The 20,348-nt window shown below is 45.6% G+C and overlaps 1 long non-coding RNA gene across 3 annotated transcripts; it reads left to right on the top strand.

Annotated features, from left to right (window-relative positions):
- Positions 1 to 4,870: 4,870 nt before the first annotated feature.
- On the top strand, positions 4,871 to 19,925 carry LOC143298020 (uncharacterized). Of its 3 annotated transcripts, none has more exons than XR_013057340.1 (5): positions 4,871 to 4,914; positions 5,452 to 5,751; positions 16,774 to 16,909; positions 19,001 to 19,086; positions 19,688 to 19,925. It is a non-coding gene; the product is annotated as an uncharacterized LOC143298020 (long non-coding RNA). The 3 variants fall into 3 exon arrangements; XR_013057341.1 differs by having other exon boundaries at positions 4,895 to 4,937; XR_013057342.1 differs by lacking the exon at positions 4,871 to 4,914 and having other exon boundaries at positions 4,921 to 5,581; positions 5,616 to 5,751.
- Positions 19,926 to 20,348: the final 423 nt, after the last annotated feature.

A 20,348-nucleotide genomic window follows, 5' to 3' on the forward strand; every position in this document is an offset into this window, starting at 1 on the left:
GGGGCGCAATGTGTATCACAAATAGCGCTTACTGCCGATGATAACTGTAGTTCCTGAACTACGTTCAGACAGAATCATCCACCTATTTCAGTTTCCTCAATTCAGAAACATGTTTTACCGCGGGCAGTTTTTGTGCATGTAAGAAACAATTTTACCATGTTATAACCCATTTTCAGTGGATTCCGACTCTTATTTTTACAGTATTTCTCTCAGTTTTGATGAGGATTCAGTCACTAAACTAACGTGCCACCGGCACCACCATCTTGACAGATGGACAGACAGAGAGGGAGAGAGGACAGCAGACAGACACACAGACGATGGACAGATGGAGGAGAGGAGCGGAGGAGACAGGACACGACAGATGGAAGACAGAGAGGGAGATGCAGGAGACAGACACACAGACAGATGGACAGACAGAGAGGAGAGATGCGGAGAGAAGAAGTGACAGGAGACGAGAGACAGACACACAGACAGATGGACAGACAGAGGAGAGAGAGATGCAGGAGACAGACACACAGACAGATGGACAGACAGAGAGAGAGAGAGCAGGAGACAGACACACAGAACAATGGACAAGACAGACGAGAGAGAAGAGATGCAGAGACAGACACACAGACAGATGGACAGACAGAGAGGAGAGAGATGCAGGAGACAGACACACAGACATGGACAGACAGAGAGAGAGAGAGATGCAGGAGACAGACACACAGACAGATGGACAGACAGAGAGGAGAGAGATGCAGGAGACACAGACACACAGACAGATGGGACAGACGAGAGAGAGAGAGAGATGCAGGAGACAGACACACAGACAGATGGACAGACAGAGAGAGAGAGATGCAGGAGACAGACACACAGACATATGGACAGACAGAGAGAGAGAGATGCAGGAGACAGACACACAGACAGATGGACAGACAGAGAGGGAGAGATGCAGGAGACAGACACACAGACAGATGGACAGACAGAGAGGGAGAGATGCAGGAGACAGACACACAGACAGATGGACAGACAGAGAGAGAGAGAGATGCAGGAGACAGACACACAGACAGATGGACAGACAGAGAGAGAGAGATGCAGGAGACAGACACAGAGACAGATGGACAGACAGAGAGGGAGAGATGCAGGAGACAGACACAGAGACAGATGGACAGACAGAGAGGGAGAGATGCAGGAAACAGACACACAGACATATGGACAGACAGAGAGGGAGAGATGCAGGAGACAGACAGTCAGAGATGGACATAATTATGGACAAAACGGAGAGAGAGTTGGAGAAGGAAAGAGATAGACAGACAGAGAAACAAACGGACATGTGGACAAACGGAGAGGAGGGTGTGAACAGGAGATAGATAGACAGGCAGACAGATGGACAAACGGAGAGAGAGGTGGATGAGAAAAGGAGACAGACAGACAAACAAACGGACATGTGGACAAGCGGATGGGGGGGGGATAGAAGGAGATAGACAGACAGGCAGACAGATGGACAAACGGAGAGAGAGGTGGATGAGAAAAGGAGACAGACAGACAAACAAACGGACATGTGGACAAGCGGATAGGGGGGGGGGGGATAGAAGGAGATAGACAGACAGACAGACAGATGGACAAACGGAGAGAGAGGTGGAAGAGAAAAGGAGACAGACAGACAGATGGACAAACGGAGAGGGAGGGTTGGGAGATAGAAGAAGATAGACAGACAGATGGACAGACGGAGAGAGAGGGGAAGAGGACAGCAGACAGACACACAGACAGATGGACAGACAGAGAGGAGAAGAGAGCAGCAGACAGACACACAGACATATGGACAGACAGAGAGGCGAGAGACAGACACACAGACAGATGGACAGACAGAGAGGCGAGAGACAGACACACAGACAGATGGACAGACAGAGAGGGAGAGAGGCAGGAGACAGACACACAGACAGATGGACAGACAGAGAGAGAGAGAGATGCAGGAGACAGACACACAGACAGATGGACAGACAGAGAGAGAGAGAGAGAGGCAGGAGACAGACACACAGACAGATGGACAGACAGAGAGAGAGAGAGATGCAGGAGACAGACACACAGACAGATGGACAGACAGAGAGAGAGAGAGATGCAGGAGACAGACACACAGACAGATGGACAGACAGAGAGAGAGAGAGAGAGGCAGGAGACAGACACACAGACAGATGGACAGACAGAGAGAGAGAGATGCAGGAGACAGACACAGACAGATGGACAGACAGAGAGGCGAGAGACAGACACACAGACAGATGGACAGACAGAGAGGGAGAGAGGCAGGAGACAGACACACAGACAGATGGACAGACAGAGAGAGAGAGATGCAGGAGACAGACACACAGACAGATGGACAGACAGAGAGGGAGAGATGCAGGAGACAGACACACAGACAGATGGACAGACAGAGAGAGAGAGAGATGCAGGAGACAGACACACAGACAGATGGACAGACAGAGAGAGAGAGAGATGCAGGAGACAGACACACAGACAGATGGACAGACAGAGAGAGAGAGAGAGATGCAGGAGACAGACACACAGACAGATGGACAGACAGAGAGAGAGAGAGATGCAGGAGACAGACACACAAACAGATGGACAGACAGAGAGGGAGAGAGGCGAGAGACAGACAGTCAGAGATGGACATAATTATTATGGACAAAACGGAGAGAGAGTTGGAGAGGGAAAGAGATAGACAGACCGAGAAACAAACGGACATGTGGACAAACGGAGAGGAGGGTGTGAATAGGAGATAGATAGACAGACAGACAGATGGACAAACGGAGAGGGAGGGTTGGGAGATAGAAGAAGATAGACAGACAGATGGACAGACAGAGAGGGAGAGAGAGGGCAGGGAGACATAATTATTATGGACAAAACGGAGAGAGAGGTGGAGAGGGAAAGAGAGACAGAGAGAGAAACAAATGGACTTATGGACAGACGTAGAGAGAGGCGAGAGAGAGGAGAGAGACAGACAGACGTATTATAGACAAACGGGGAGAGAGGTAGGAGAGAGATGAGACAGACAGACAGACAGACAGACATGTGGACATATGGAGAGGGAGGGGGGAGGGAAGGTGGTAGGCAGACAGACAGACAGACGGACATGATTATGGATAGACGGAGAGAGAGGGTTAGAGAGAAGGAGACAGATAGACACACATATTTAAAGAATACAGCAAATACACAAAAACAGGAAAGCACTGACCATGTTACGAATCAGCGCCCATGACTTACAAAATCGAACAGGGAAGATATAAAAATACACCGAAAGAACAAAGACTGTGTGATACTTGTAACAGTTTAGAAGATGAGATTCACCTTTTAGACAATTGGGTAAAGTACAATACTTACAGACACAGATTCCTAATCGATATATGTCGTCCAAATGCAAAACCTAGTGAATTGATCCTTCTAACAGAAATACAGCCAAGGCTGGCGAAATTTGTTCATGAATGTATCTCTTCTTAATATGCTCATGTTTATGTTTCATTGTGTCTTATAAACTTTAAGGTTTTATGACAATAAAAAGTATTCTATTCTATTCTATTCTATAGGTGGACATATCGACGTTGAGTGAGAGGCGCGGGGGATGTGGGGGTTGGGGGGGGGGTGGGGGGAAACAGATACAAATGGGGCTGAGATGATGGACAAAGTGAGAGGGAGGCGGGCGGAGGAGACAGACACACAGACACATGGACAAACGGAGAGAGAGAGAGAGGAGACAGACAGACAGATGGACATATGGACAGGCGGAGAGAGTGAGAGAGAGAGAAGGAGATGGACAGACAGATGGACATATGGACAGGCGGAGAGAGTGAGAGAGAGAGAAGGAGATGGACAGACAGATGGGCATATGGACAGGCGGAGAGAGTGAGAGAGAGAAGGAGATGGACAGACAGATGGGCATATGGACAGGCGGAGAGAGTGAGAGAGAGAAGGAGATGGACAGACAGGTGGACAGGACAGACGGATAGACACATCGACAGACGGAGAGAGAGGGGAGAGGGAAGGAAGAGAGAAACACGGGAGAATGGGGAGGGGGGGGGGCAGGAAGACGAGAGAGGCAAACACAGGGACAAGTTGAGAGATGAGGAGGAGGAGAGTGAGGGGGAACTAGGAGATATGGATACGGATACGGATACCTTATTCATTAGGCCATATCCCCTGTGAAGGAGAGAGACACAGAGAGAGAGAGACTACAGTTGTTAACTCTGCGTTCTCTTTATGTCGTGCTTTTTGCTCACAAACGTTGTGTAATGTTCACTTGCCATTTCATGAGAATGAATAAACCATCGGCATCTGTGTGTGTGTGTGTGTGTGTGTGTGTGTGGTGTGGCAGCAGTTATAGTAGCAGTAGCAGTAGTTACTGGTGGTGGTGGTGGTGGTGGTATTCTTGTTATTGTACTTGTTTTAACGTCTATTCATTTTCTTACGCATGTTCCTACCCTCTGTCTGTTTTTCTGTTTCCTTTTCCACAACGTATCTCTCAAGGTGTATGTACTGCTCTTTTTTTCTCAAAAAATTGCTTCTCTTTTTTCTTTTCCTTTTTTGCCACTTTTCACGTAGGCGTACAAACCCTGCACACACACACACCTCGCATTTCCCCTACACTCTGTGATAATCGTGATAATGACGCGGGCGACATGTGTCTCAACTCGGCGGCAAAGTGTCGTCAGATTGACGAGGTCGACGCATGCTCGCCTGCACATTCGCATCCCCTACCACCCCCAAATTCCCTTCCCCCTCCCACCCCCATTCCCCTTAGGCCCCCACACCCATCCTCCCGCACACACACACACTCTCTCTCTCTCTGTCCAGCTCCTATAAAACCGCGACTGGTCATCTTCTTCCTCTCTATTTGTATCTTTGCTTGCTTTGCCGTCAATGTTCTGACTAACCCACACACAGGCGAGATTAAGGATTTTTTTTGTGTGTGTGGAATTATTTCGTTATTGTATTGTTGTTGTTGTCCTGAATTTTATGTCATACCAGAAGTAGAACGAGAAAACAGTGTCGAGGTTGTATCATTTTAAATTCACACGCCAGCAATAAAAAGAAATAAACCGAGGGAAAATTTACACACACAACAATACAGTTGTTTTTCTTCGCTTTTCTTTCGTGTTTCATATACCAACGAAGACTGTGGTAGTGTTTCCTCTTTTTGGTGTGTGTTTTTCTTCCACGTGCCATGAATAAAAACTATATAGAATCTCGGTGATAAAGTCAAGGAGGGAAAGACAGACTAAGTGTGAAGTTGTTTCGTTTTCTTTTCCGAGAAAAAAAAAAAAGACAGAACTCATGTGGAAGTCATTCGTTTCTGTTCCATACAGGAAAAAGGGAGGGAATTAAGTGAAAGGAAAAGAATTAACACTGTAAAGGAAAAGGGAAATAAGCAAACACTGTGACGCTTGCGTGGTAACACTTAGTTTTTGTTCTATGCACCAGGAGTTGAAAGACAGTGAGTGAAAGCAAGGGCAAAGAAAGAAACAGTATCATTTCGACTTGTCAAAATTACAGTTACGTTTGTTACATCACTCTGAGGTCATTACAGTTACGTGTGTTACATCACTCTGAGGTCATTACAGTTACGTTTGTTACATCACTCTGAGGTCATTACAGTTACGTTTGTTACATCACTCTGAGGTCGTATCTGATCACCTGCCCACTTTTGAACTGATTTGGTTTCAAGCATGGCTGCTGTTCTCACCTGTTGGCTTCTCCTGAGTCTCATCAACAGCTTTGGCGGTAAGTTCTTAATTAAACTGATGGTCGTGTGTGTGTGTGTGTGTGTGTGTGTGTCTGTGTCTGTGTCTGTGTGTTTGTGTATCTGTATGTCTGTCTGTTTGATTTTGTATCTGAGTATGTCTGTGTGTGAGTGTGTGTATGCTGATCTCTGTGTGTGTGTGTGTGTGTGTGTGTGTGTGTGTGTGTGTGCTTATTTGTGTGTGTGTTTCACCAGAAAGAAAATATATATTGCCATTTCGTTTACTTGAAACATGCGAGGATTTTTTATACAAAAAACTAACACACGCGCGCGCACACACACACACACACACACACACACACACACACACACACACACACGCACACAGAGAGAAAGAAGAAATAAAACAACAATATCCTGGACGAATACAAATTAACAAAGGAACAAACACTGAAAAATACATACATACATACATACATACATACATACGAACAAAAGACAAGTAGAGGACAAGCACATGTCGATTGAACGAAGTGGTAAACAACAACAAAAAGGCAAAACAGACAAGCAGACTGGCTGGTAGAAAAGGCACATTTTCTAAAGGTAAGAAAACAACCAATTTCTTCGTTTTTGATGTGGACGTGGTTGTGAAGATGGTGGAATTTGTGGTGGTGGTGGTGGTGGTGGTGGGGTGGTGGCTGTTGTGGTCCTAGAAGTTCTTTGTTTTGTCATGTTTGGAGATTTTTGGTTTGGTTTGGTTTTGGGGTGTGGTTTTTTTTTTTACTCACTTGTGTAAACAAAAGTGAGTCTATGTTATAACCCGGTGTTTTTGTTGTTTTTTGTTGTTGTTGTTGTTTTGTGTGTGTGTGTGTGTGTGTGTGTGTGTGTGTGTGTGTGTGGTAAACTTTAACATTGTCATTTTCTCTGCAAATACTTTGTCAGTTGACACCAAATTTGGCATAAAAATAGGAAAGATTCGGTTCTTTCCAGTCATCCTGTTTAAAACAATATTGTACCTCTGTGGAATGGGCACAAGGGAGTTGTCCTTTTCCTGCATTCTTGTGTGATTGATTCTACATCTCCTGTTTTATTTTTGTCTCTTTTCTTCTTTCTTTCTATCCGGTTCAATGCACTTTATCACTTGCCGCTCGAAACGGAAATTGTGACGTAGGTTTTACTCGAGTACAGCAATAAAACATTGAATAGTTAGTAAAAGAAGCAATCAAAAGCTACGATCTTTTCGCGCTCGTGTGCACGCGCGCACAGAGAGAGAAAAAGACAGAGACAGACAGACAGGCAGATACAGAAGAGAGAGAGAGAGAGAGAGAGAGAGAGCTCTAGTAAGACAAGAAGACGGGGCCTTATCAGGAGCCATAATTATAGAGACAAAGGCACAGGACAGGGGACAAAAAGGATCTCTTATTGACGGCCTGTACCCCAGGAGGGTTGAAAGACTAATAGCAAGTTTATTATTATTTGTATTTCTTTTTTTTTATCACAACAAATTTCTCTGCGTGAAATTCGGGCTGCTCTCCCCAGGGAGAGCGCGTCGCTACACCGCAGCGCCACCCTTTATTTTTTTGTATTTTTTTTCCTGCGTGCAGTTTTATTTGTTTTGTTTTTCCTATCGAAGTGGATTTTTCAACAGAATTTTGCCGAGGAACAACCCTTTTGTTGTCGTGGGTTCTTTTACGTGCGCTAAGTGCATGCTGCACACGGGAATCTCGGTTTATCGTCTCAGCCGAATGACTAGCGTCCAGACCACCAATCAAGGTCTAGTGGAGGGGGAGGGGGAGAAAATATTGGGGGCTGAGCCGTGATTCGAACCAACGCGCTCAGATTCTCTCGCTTCCTAGGCGGAAGGCGTTACCTCTAGGCCATTACTCCACTACTAAGTATTACTAGATGATGATAGAGACATTTCTTAGCCTGTATGAACATAACGACCACACACAACAAAAAATAAAAAGGTTTTGGTTAATAAGTATGAAATGTAATGACAAAAAATCACAGGGGGGAAAACAGACTTTTGGTCAAAACAGACTGCCGTAGACTTTCGCCTCATCCCTGTTACATGCAAAGGACTACCAAAAATAGACTGTCTTGTAACGTATGACACGGATAGTTCAAAGGCTGTCTCCAATCCCCTGTGACCCCCGCCCCCCCCCCCCCCCCCCCCCCCCCCCCCTCCCTACCACTCCCTCCCCCGTAATCTATTTTTAGGACAAGCACGTGCAGAATGCCAAACCTCCACTCTCCAACCTGTAAGTGGACGCCACTTGTTGTAGACACCGCCATTCAGAATTCGTTCAGGGGAACATTCCGATTCTTTGTCTATCTGTCTGTCTGTCTGTCTGTCTGTCTGTCTGTGTCGGCCAGAAGGATTTCGTCAAAAACAACAACAAAAAAGTTGTGAATAGATTTTCCCTGGAGTTTGATTAAAGTGTTCCGTTGTGTGCAAAGGATTGTTTTGCATTGTATTGTATTGTATTGTATTGTATTGTATTGTATTGCCTTGAGTTGTTGCGTTGCATTGTGTTGTGTTTGTTGTGTCGTGTTGTGCTGTGCTGTATTCTGTAGCATTGCATTGTATTGTATTATATTGTATTATTGTGTTGTGTTGTATTGTATTGTATTGCTTTCTGTCACAACAGATTTCTCTGTATGAATTTGGACTGCTCTCCCCAGAGAGGGCCACGCTTTTTTTTGCTTTTTTTTTTCTTCTAATATTTCCTGTATCCAAGTGTATGTGGGCTTTTTTTACGATTATAGTGGATTTTTTAATATAGAATTTTGCCAAGTACAACTCTCTTGTTGCCGCGGGTGCTTCTACGCGCAGCCACACACTGAACCCCGGTTTATCGCCTCATCCGAATGACTAGCGTCCAGACCACCACTCACGGGGATAGTGGGGGAAGAGAGAGAAATTCTCTCGTTTCCTAGACGAACGCGTCATCACTTGGGCACCAGACGGGCGCAATAGCCGAGTGGTTAAAGCGTTGGACTGTCAATCTGAGGGTCCCGGGTTCGAATCACGGTGACGGCGCCTGGTGGGTAAAGGGTGGAGATTTTTACGATCTCCCAGGTCAACATATGTGCAGACCTGCTAGTGCCTGAACCCCCTTCGTGTGTATATGCAAGCAGAAGATCAAATACGCACGTTAAAGATCCTGTAATCCATGTCAGCGTTCGGTGGGTTATGGAAACAAGAACATACCCAGCATGCACACCCCCGAAAACGGAGTATGGCTGCCTACATGGCGGGGTAAAAACGGTCATACACGTAAAAGCCCACTCGTGTGCATACGAGTGAACGCAGAAGAAGAAGAATCACTTGGGCACCATTTCCCTGTGATGACGTGTGTTGTCAGAATGTGTCCAGCGCATTGAAATGCCCAGGGGAAGACAACCAGTCAATGTCAGGTCGGCGAGAGGAGAGATCCCACCATGCAGGCATGACCCGATGCATGTCCATTCGCGCCCCGTTCAGGACAATGGGGAAGGGTTTGGTGCAGGACTGTTCAATCGTCCGCCTGTCGCTGGCAGCTTCCAGAATTCATCCAACCTACACATCTCCCCCTCCTCCTTCCCTTCTTCCTCCTCTCCTTCTTCTTCTCCTCCTCCTCCCTCTTCTCCTTCTCCTCCTTCTTCTTCTCCTTCTCCTCCTTCTTCTTTCTTCTTCTTCTCCTCCTCCTGCTTCTCCTTCTCCTCCTCCTCCTTCTTCTTCGCCTTCTTCTTCTTCCTCCTCCTCCTTCTTCTTCTTCTTTCTTTCTTCTCCTCCTCCTCCTCTTCCTTCTTCTTCTTCTCCTCCATCTTCATTCTTCTTCTTCTCCTCCTCCTCCTTCTTCTTTTCCTTCTCCTCCTCATTCTTCTTCTTCCCTCTCCTCCTCCTTCTTCTTCTTTATTTCTCCTCCTCCTCCTCTTCCTTCTTCTTCTTCTTCGCCTTCTTCTTCTTTTTTCTTCTCCTCCTCCTCCTCCTTCTCTTCTTCTTCTCCTCCTCCTCCTTTCTCCTCCTCCATCTTCTTCTTCTCCTCCTCCTTCTTCTTCTTCTTCTTCCTCCTCCTCCTTCTTCTTCTTCTTTCTTCTCCTCCTCCTCCTCCTTCATCTCCTTCTTCTTCTTCTCCTCCTCCTCCTTTTCCTTCTTCTTCTTCTCCTCCTTCTTCATTCTTCTTCTTCTCCTCCTCCTTCTTCTTCTCCTTCTCCTCCTCATTCTTCTTCTTCTTCCTCCTCCTCCTTCTTCTTTCTTCTTCTTCTTCTCCTCCCCCTCCTTCTTCTTCGCCTTCTTCTTCTTCTTTTTCTTCTTCTTCTTCTCCTCCTTCTTCTTCATCTTCTTCTCCTCCTCCTTTTTCTTCTTCTCCTTCTCCTCCTCCTTTAATCTCCTCCTCCTCCCCCTTCTCCTACTTCTACTTCTTCTTCTCTTCTTCCTCCTCTTTCTTCGTCTTCTTCTTCTTCTTCTTCTTTATTCTCCTCCTCCTCCTCCTCCTCCTTCTTCTTCTTCTTCTTTGTCATGCCTTTCTGGACAGCAACACATAGTACACACTTTAAATAATCTCATCTTTGTGGGTTTTATTTATTTGTTTGTTTTGTGTTCACTGCGACGTCCCTTTCTTTCGGTTTTAAGACGTTCTAATCTCCTTCTCTTCCTTTCTCTTTTTGATGCACTTGTATGTTGTGTGTGTGTGCATGTGTATGTGCGTGTGTGTGTGAGTGTGCGGGGAGAACGAGGAGGAAGGAAGGAAGAAAAGACAGAGAGAAAGAGAGGCAGAGAGACACTTAGTGGTGGCCAGCTGTTTAGAGAGCACTTGATAAGACAAAAAGGGTTCCGGTTTCGATTCTCGCATTGACATGAGTTTTTCACGCGCGCACACACACACACACACACACACACACACAGAGAGAGAGAGAGAGAGAGAGAGAGAGAGAGAGAGATGGTGAAGCAGACAGACAGACATAGAGAGGGAGAGACAGAAGAAGACAGGAAAAACGGACAGTCAGACAGAGATAGTCAGGCAGGCAGACAGACAGACATGGAGAGAGAGAGACAGAAACAGACAGAAAAACGCACAGACAGACAGACAGACAAACAGAGAGCCACTCCAGCCACTGAGCAGTCGATGGCGAGCTCGATACCCTTCCTACATAATCTGCATCACGCTTTTATCTCTGATCCCGGGCTTTCCGCCCACTCCCCGGGCCTTCCGCTTCCCACCACCCAGACAGATGGACCCCAGGGACTGTCCCTGCAAGCTGGTTTGTCCTTATGTGGCTGTCCATTTGGCAAGACAGGACAGCGTACGTGTTTATTTCAGGAAACAGACAGACAGACAGAGGTGGTGAGGCAGACAGACAGACAGAGATGGTGAGGCAGACAGACAGACAGAGATGGTGAGGCAGACAGACAGACAGACAGAGATGGTGAGGCAGACAGACAGACAGACAGAGATGGTGAGGCAGACAGACAGAGATGGTGAGGCAGACAGACAGACAGAGATGGTGAGGCAGACAGACAGAGATGGTGAGGCAGACAGACAGACAGAGATGGTGAGGCAGACAGACAGACAGACAGAGATGGTGAGGCAGACAGACATTCAGACAGACAGACAGACAGAGATGGTGAGGCAGACAGACAGAGATGGTGAGGCAGACAGACAGACAGAGATGGTGAGGCAGACAGACAGACAGACAGAGATGGTGAGGCAGACAGACAGACAGACAGACAGAGATGGTGAGGCAGACAGACAGACAGAGATGGTGAGACAGACAGAGATGGTGAGGCAGACAGGCAGACAGACAGACAGACAGAGATGGTGAGGCAGACAGACAGACAGAGATGGTGAGGCAGGCAGACAGACAGAGACAGACAGAGATGTTGAGGCAGGCAGACAGACAGAGATGGTGAGGCAGACAGACAGACAGACAGAGATGGTGAGACAGACAGACAGAGATGGTGAGGCAGACAGACAGACAGACAGACAGAGATGGTGAGGCAGACAGACAGACAGACAGAGATGGTGAGGCAGACAGACAGACAGACAGACAGACAGAGATGGTGAGGCAGACAGACAGACAGACAGAGATGGTGAGGCAGACAGACAGACAGAGATGGTGAGGCAGACAGACAGACAGACAGACAGAGATGGTGAGGCAGACAGACAGACAGACAGAGATGGTGAGGCAGACAGACAGACAGAGATGGTGAGGCAGACAGACAGACAGACAGACAGAGATGGTGAGGCAGACAGACAGACAGACAGAGATGGTGAGACAGACAGACAGACAGAGATGGTGAGGCAGACAGACAGACAGACAGAGATGGTGAGGCTGTCTCTCTGTCTGTCTGTCTGCCTGCCTCACTATCTCTGTCTGTCTGTCTGTCTGCCTCACCATCTCTGTCTGTCAGGAAACCCTGCCAATGTTACATATTTCTTGTAATTAATTACATATGTCATGTAATTAACTCAATAATTATATGAAACACGTCTGGCATTGTGCTCATTTCAGAGGCACGTTCTCCATTTGACCTGTGTACAGATTCATCCCTGAATCAAGTCGATTTGAAATGGACATTGCTTCCGGTGTGTACGTGTGACTCGACATCTCGAATATCTCTTGACAGGCGTAATAGCTGAGTGGTTAAAGCGTTGAACTTTCAATCTGAAGGTCCCTGGTTCGAATCTCGGTAACGGTGCATGGTTGGTAAAGGGTGGAGATTTCCTCGGTCTCCCAGGTCAACATTATGTGCAGACTTGCTTGCGCCTGAACCCCCTCCGTGTGTATACGCATGCAGATGATCAAATACGCACGTTAAAGATCCTATAATCCATGTCAGCGTTCGGTAGGTTACGGAAACAAAAACATACCCAACATGCACACCCCCGAAAACGGAGTATGGCTGCCTACATGGCGGTGTGAATAAACAAAACGGTCACACGTAAAAAGGTGCATGTCTGCGTGAGTGTGTATGTGTGCGTGCGTGAAATCTGGTTGAATGACACTAGAAACGAATGATGAGCGCCCAATGGCAGCCGTCAGTCGGCTCTACCCAGGTAGGCAGCCTGTTGTGCAAATGACCCCGTGTTTGTAAAGCGCTTAGAGCTTGGTCTCCGACCGAGGATAGGCACTATACATAAGTATCCAGTCATCAGCAGCATCATTACAATTATAAGGAACTTCTCGTCGTTACTAGTTTTTCCATAATTTCTGTCCAGTTGACCTATTTGATCATTAGTTGATAATGTGATTCTCTCTCTCTGACTATTTCTTTCTTTGTTCTTATTTACTTCTTTACTACTTTTTTTTGGTCATAAGTTGTGAACAGCGGAATGTTGACCTAGATGTAACGCGCCCGCCTAGGAAGCTAGAGAATCTGAGCGTACAGGTTCGAATCACACCGGCAGTCGCCAATTATTTACTCCCCGTCCACTAGACCTTGAGTGATTATCTGGACGCTTGTCATTCGGATGAGACGATAAACCGAGGTCCCGTGTGCAGTATGCATTTAGCGCACGTAAAAGAACCCACGGCAACAAAAGGGTTAATTGTCCCTGGCAAAATTCTGTAGAAAAATCCACTTGGATAGGAAAACAAATAAAATTGCAGTCAAGAAAAATACAACAAAAAAAGGGGTGGTGCTGTTAGAGTAGCGACGCGTTCTCCCTTGGGAGAGCAGCCGGGATTTCACACAGAGAAATCTGCCGTGACAAAAAGAGTAATACAAATATAAATACAACAGTGAGTTCAAGAGAAAGAGTCGTGCAATATTAAGAGGACGAAGTCCAATCAAAGTATCAGTGCTGACTGACAACCTTATTTTTATGTACACTTTTATTGCAGCAAGGTGACAGCCCTTCACTTACGAGCAAACTCAGTCAGCAACAGTCGAGAATCTCAGATTCACACCCACTTATTTAAAAGGACGCAGAGCCAATAAGGACTCAGGTCACAGACGTGCGTGACTATGCTCGTTTCTCTCCCATAGAGGTCGCACGAGTTGCTCCCCCTCATCATGGTGGGGAACGATGCGAGCGGAGTTTCCTTTGCTACCAGTGCTGGTGGATTGTTTCCGTGTCACTTCTCGCGTTTGAAGTCGGAGTGTCAGACCAACACACACACACACACACACACACACACACACACACACACACACACACACACACACAAAGAAAAAAAAAAAGAAAGGCGAACGTGTCATCTACCTTTTTTCTTTTTGCCGACAGCAAATAAATCACGCACGTACACACGCGCGCGCGCGTGCACACACACACACACACACACACACACACACACACACACACACACACACACACACACACACACACACACAGAGAAGACAAGACAAGACAAATTCTTTATTATCGAGGATAATAGATAAGCACTGGCACACATTTTTTTCATCCAGTCCACGCCCTGAAACAGGGTCTACACTACACAATACTACATTATATATGTAACTGCATGCATTACACAATGCTACTTAAAGTCATAGAATGCGAATACTGTACTACATAAATGCATAAGCATGGTAAAAATCACACACACACATACACACACACACACACACACACACTGTCACGGCTCGTGGCATTCAGTTGTGCGTGTGTTCGTGTGTTCGTCTCCCTTTCCCCTCTCCTCTCTCTCCCTTCCCCTCCTCTCCTTTTCCCTCTACCTTTCTCCCTCCTCTCTCCCCCTTTTGCTCTATCGTTCTCTTGTATGCTCATTTCTGTTCCGAACTGAAGCACGTGAATCTGTCGTGATGTGTGTGACATGTCCTTAGTCCTTCTCGCTCTGAACTCTTGAGATGAGTTCGGAGTTAACCTCGTTGTAAAGGGAGAGTTTTGCTTGGCCTTTGGTGCCGAGCTTTGGAAGGAGAAGGGTCGCCGTTCCAGCAAGTGAGCTGTTGGGTGCCCTCTTGGCCAGTCGTGGGGTTCGGTTCTGGTGTGACCCCCTTCTGCCTCTGTGTGGATCTGTGTTTCGTGTTCTCTCCTGGGCTAGTGGTGAGCCTGATTCCTGCCTGGTGACAGGTGAGGGGGGAGTTGTATAGTTAGTTTGTCCTCGTGGTGTTAGTGTCGTAACTTGTGACATTTGGTTGTATTTTTGGGATTGTTTTAACGGAAATCTTTTAAACCCAGTATTCTTTTATTTCTAGATATTTATGTTGGGATAATTGATAAGGTTGTGTTTAGAATTGTTTTGGTATGTATTCAGCTCGAGTTGTTTCCGATTTATTTCCTTTGTGAACTGTGTCCAACTGCAGCCTAAGATTTCCAAAACATTTGTGTGGTGTTTGAAATGTGATTGGGAGATTGCAATGTTGGCTCATTGAGTTTTGTTTTGGTAGTTGAAACCACAAGGATAGATACCGACATTTTGTCATTTAGGGTAAATGTCTCTTTCGGATTGCACGCGAGTTTAACTCTTTAATTACTGGATAAATCATAAATATTTCATGTACTTTTGGCGTTCGTAGCATTGTGTGGAATTGACTGTATATGATAAGATAACCAATTATTTCCTTAGTGCATTCCGTATCATTCCAGGAAGGGGTGGGGGGAGGGGGGTACTCTTTCAAATGTTAGAGCGTAATCTACAGAAATATGGGAGTTGTTACAGATTTGTTCCCTTGACTTTTCCTGTGGGTTCCCCCTGTCTGCTACCCCGACGGAACTCCAGGGTTCGCCTCTACAGTCATTCCCCTTCAGCCCTGTCCTTTCCAAATCCCCTCACTTCCACTCCTTCCCCCCACCTCATATTTCCAACGTCCTCACCCACAGTCCCTCCTCCCGCTTCCACCCCCTCCGTTTCTGCGGGCGTACGACTGAAGCCAGTTCAAGATGCTGTCCTTCAACAGACGAACGTGATTTTGGTTCAAGTGGACTGACATTTTGTTTTTCTTTTGCGTAGATCCGTGCTGCTGTTATTGGGACTGACTGTACCTTAATCACGCTGCTATGATGTAACTAAAGTGTTGCTGTAGTTAAGTGTTTCAATTTGTGTGTCTGGACTAGGGTAGTCAAAATGTACAACAGTAAAGAATTGAGCTGATTTATCTATGTTTCTGTGTTTTGTGTTGTCGGGGTGTTAGTCTGGGAAGGTGCGGGGGGTTCATGGGCAACCCCTTATGGGTTGTGACAAACACACACACACACACACACACACACACACACACACACACACACACACACACACACACACACACACACACACACACACACACACAGGCACAAGCATGGTATTAGTAATCGAAAAATATAAAAAGCAAACAAACAAACCAAAAACAAAAAAAAGAAAGAAAGAAAGAAAGAAAACCCCCAAAAAACAACCAAAAAAACAACAACAAAAAACCAGAAAACACACACACACACACACACACACACACACACACACACACACACACACACACACACACACACACACACACACATTCTCTCTCTCTCTCTCTCTCTCTCTCTCTCTCTCTCTCTCTCTCTCTCTCTCTCTCTCTCTCTCTCTCTCTCTCTCTCTCTCTCACGCACACTTTCACACACACAGAGACGGAGAGAGAGAGAGCTGTCTGGTTTGTTGTTGTTGTTGTTGTTTTGTTTTCTTTCGTTGTTTTGTTTTGTTGTTGTTTTGTTTTGTTTTGTTTTGTTGTTTTTTGTTGTTGTTGTTGTTGTTTTGTTTTGTTTTTTTGCTTCTTTGTTTTTTACCTGCAGCATTTTGGTAGCGTCTCAATTCCTGAAAAGTGCGTGCGTTGGGTTCATACGAAGGTCAGGCGTCTGTTGTTTTTTTTTTGTGTGTTTTTTTGTTTTTGTTTTTTTTGTTTGTTCGTTTTTTGTGGGTTTTTTTGTTTTGTTTTGTTTTGTTTTTTGTTTTTGTTGTTGGGTTTTTTTGTTGTTGTTGTTGTTGTTTTTTGTTTTGTTTTTTTTGGGGGGGGGGTGTTTTTGTTCCCCCCCTCACCCACCCCCACCCCCACCCCCTTTTTTTTCTTTTTCTTTTTTTACGTGTTGTAGCGTGTATGGATCAGTCCACACGCACTCTTCAACGCCTCTCTGAAACTGACACAGACTGCAACTTCCCTGTTTCAGGGGTGACGTGGGGGAAAAGCCTGTTGGACCCATTAGGATGTCTGGGACCAGCATGCACCTATGACAGGAATCTGTATTGTCTGAGTACTGGTGAACTGGTGGTGGGTACCTGCGCACTGAAAGAACGTCTGTGCGCGTACGTATACTGTAGTTTGTTTTTGTTTTTATTTAGGTGTGTGTGTGTGTGTGTGTGTGTGTGTGTGTGTGTGTGTGTGTGTGTGTGCCTCATGTCGATCCCCGGTCTCTCTGTCTCTCTGCTTCCCCCATCAACCCCCCCACCCCTCCCCCACCCCCGTTCTTTTTCCACGCACATTGCCGCTTTGCTCCCATCTTCGTACCTTCTGAATGGTGTTACACCTCGCATCACTTTGAATATTCTCTTTGTGGCAGTGTCTTGCAAATCTTGCTGAGTTTCCGAGAGGGCAAATAAAATCTTATTCTGATTCCAAGCTGATTATGCCAGCCACCCAGTCGATCTGACACAAACTTCAATGTCAAGGTGTGTGTGATCAAACCTCCACAAACTCTCGAAGCGTAACACCCGCACCAGTGAGAGAGCAGACCCATGCAGATGTTTCGGTAGAGCTGAGTTTAACCCCTTGACTGCTGCGGAACCAGTTTGGTGAATTGAGACCAGGGTGGCATCAGTTTAAAAGACAGTTATTGCTTTTTTTTTCTGTACTTGTCAATGGTGCCACTGATTTCGCTGAACAAAAATTATGCTTTCCCCAAAAGCCGATGTCCAGACTCAGAACGGTTTTGGACACCCTGACCTGGGAAATTAACTCAGTGAGATGATAACCCTTCCACTGACCGGCATACTCGCCAGCAGGTGGTTAACGACCTGGATCTGGATCTGGATCTGTACGTCGCTGAACCAATTTTGATTATATTGCGACGGAAAAACAGGGAGAGCGCAACAGTATAAAAAAAAATAAAAATTATAATAATTTTTTTTTTTTTTTTAAACCCAACCTTTTAAGGACTAGCTAGGTGTGGAGCTGCCGGATCGCTACTGCTTTTCGCTTTGCACATACAGGCAAGCCTGTACATTACCGGCCCTGACCCTACAGAAGGTAGTGCCAAGCCCACAAAATCAAACAACAAAAAACAAAATGTCCCCACCCCCATCCTTTCCCCACCAACCTAGCCTGACTAACTAATGTACAGTATGAGTTTTATTGGGGGGGGGGGGGTGCGGGGGGGGGGGCTGCAGTACTGCCCACCGCTGCTGTAAATGCGGCGCCAGTACTGGCCTGGACTGTTGTTTCTTCTAGGTGGAAGACCTATCGACTTGAGCCCTTAAGTTCGAGCTGTTCATTGCTGAGGTGTTGTTGTTTGTTGCTGCTGTGAAGGTTTCGATGTTCGAGTGTGTGTGTGTGGAGCCCTTGGTCTCGATTGTTGCTGGGTCGATGGCTGCTGTATCAGCTTCTGAATTTGTTGTCTGTTACCATGGATGGGGATTTATACCCCACCCCCTACCCCCATCCCCCTTCGCTAGACCATGAGTGGTGGTCTGGGCGATAGTCTTTCGGATGATACGGTAAACGTAAGTCCCGTATGCAGCATGCACTTAGCGCAAGTAAAACAACCCATGGCGACAAAATGGTTGTCCCAAACAAAAGCCTGTTAGAAGCACCATCTTTAATAGTCAAACAAATACACTTGCAGAGAGAAGAGAGAGTGACAAATAAAAAATATGGCTGGCCCTGCACTGTGGCGACCAACTCTTCCTAGTGAGAGCAAACCGAATTTCACACAGAGAAATCTGTTGTGACGGAGAAAAAAAACCCAAAAAAACAAACAACAAAAAACACCAGTAATGCAACAAAAAAATTATCAGGCGTTGCGCGAGTCTCCAGTTCCTGTGCTCCTGCTGCTCTGCAAGCATTACAACGTGCAGCCAGTTTCCCAGCCAACCATGCACAGGGCTGTCACAAGCTTCCAGAGGGGTTTCTGTGGCATCCTTGTGCTACTTGATGTGGCCACAAGGACCTCTTGTTCCAGCCGCCAGCTCTGAGGAGAGGGCTCGTCACAGCGTTGGAACACAGGAAGAGACATAGAAAGTTCAGTGAACAGGCAATGAATCAAAGAACAGATTGAATTCGAGTCTTTTTTGTCCTTGATTGTGTGTGTGTGTGTAGGTGTGTGTGTGTGTGTGTGTGTGTGTGTAGGATGAAGATGGTGAATGGCAGCATACAGTTGTATCATTTCTGTTGCTGTTCAGGAATGGTGAGCGACTCTCCGACATAGAGATCAGGCCCCTCTCAGACTGCTTCATGCCCGACAACGTTAACATCGTCAGCGAGGACGGTGTGTACCTTGTTCTTCTCTATGCCTCTTCTTTCCATGAATCAGAATGCCTTGTCTACCTGCGCAAGCATGTCTTCTTTGCAGATATTCCAGTGCATGTCGTTCTTTGACAGAACACTCAACAGAAAAAAAAACAACTGATTTTGTTGTTGTTGTTGTTGTTGTAAAAATGCATAGAAAGGAAAGAATCAAGGCAAATGTGTAATATACACTGAATATTATCATTGTTATCATTATTTGTAACAATGCATTGAATGACAATAATCAAACTGACAGTCGTTCTTTTTCAGTTTTTTTTTTTTTTCCGTACAAGTATGCCATGGTTTTTTGTTTTGTTTTGTTTTGTTTTTGTTTTTGGTTGTTGTTGTTTTTTTAGAATATATATTGAACTTTATTGAGCCAAGATTTTTTTTTTGTTTGTTTTTTTGTTTTTTTTGTGCCATGTTACTTTTCTTTATTCTATTGTTATGTTTTTGTTACAGGACATTTTTTATCTCAAATATGAAATGACAAAATCATGAACTACAATTTTTCAAAAAGTAAAACAGTGATGATTACAACAACAAAATGAAACAATCTCTGTTGTTGTTTTTCTACACAGATCAGCCAATGAAATGAACAGCACCAACCAAGTTGCTGCCTGACGTCAAACCAGAAACACAACCCCACACGACCTCTGCCATTGTGAAAAAGCCTGCGGTATATTTTTGACATACACGAGCATTATCTGTCTGCAGACTGGAAGTAACAGCTTGATGGAACCAGTGTTAAGGCGTTGCAGGAAGCAGTACTACAGTCAGCTTTTATTTATTAATTGAATAAAAAGGCATTGATATGGATTGTTTGGTGGTGACTTTTCTTTGAACAAATGATGTGTGTGTGTGTGTGTGTGTGTATGTGTGTGTGTGTTTGTGAAAAACAACCTTTATGAGTGCGTATCAGCCAAAATACATTGCAGACCACTGAATGCAAATGCGCTAAGGCTACAGTCAGAAACTATTTAAATGTTCCAGGAACACTGAATATCTGATATACATAGTCATTCGGATGAGACGATAAACCGAGGTCCTGTGTGCAGTATGCACTTAGCACATGTAAAAGAACCCACGACAACAAAAGGGTTGTTCCTGGCAAAATTCTGTAGAAAAATACACTTTGATAGGAAAAACAAATAAAACTGCACGCAGGAAAAAAGTTTTTAAAAATGGGTGGCGCTGTAGTATAGTGATGCACTCTCCCTGGGGAGAGCAGCCCAAATTTCA

This window comes from Babylonia areolata, chromosome 23, assembly GCF_041734735.1.
Source record: "Babylonia areolata isolate BAREFJ2019XMU chromosome 23, ASM4173473v1, whole genome shotgun sequence".
Classification (NCBI taxonomy): Eukaryota; Metazoa; Mollusca; class Gastropoda; order Neogastropoda; family Buccinidae; genus Babylonia; species Babylonia areolata.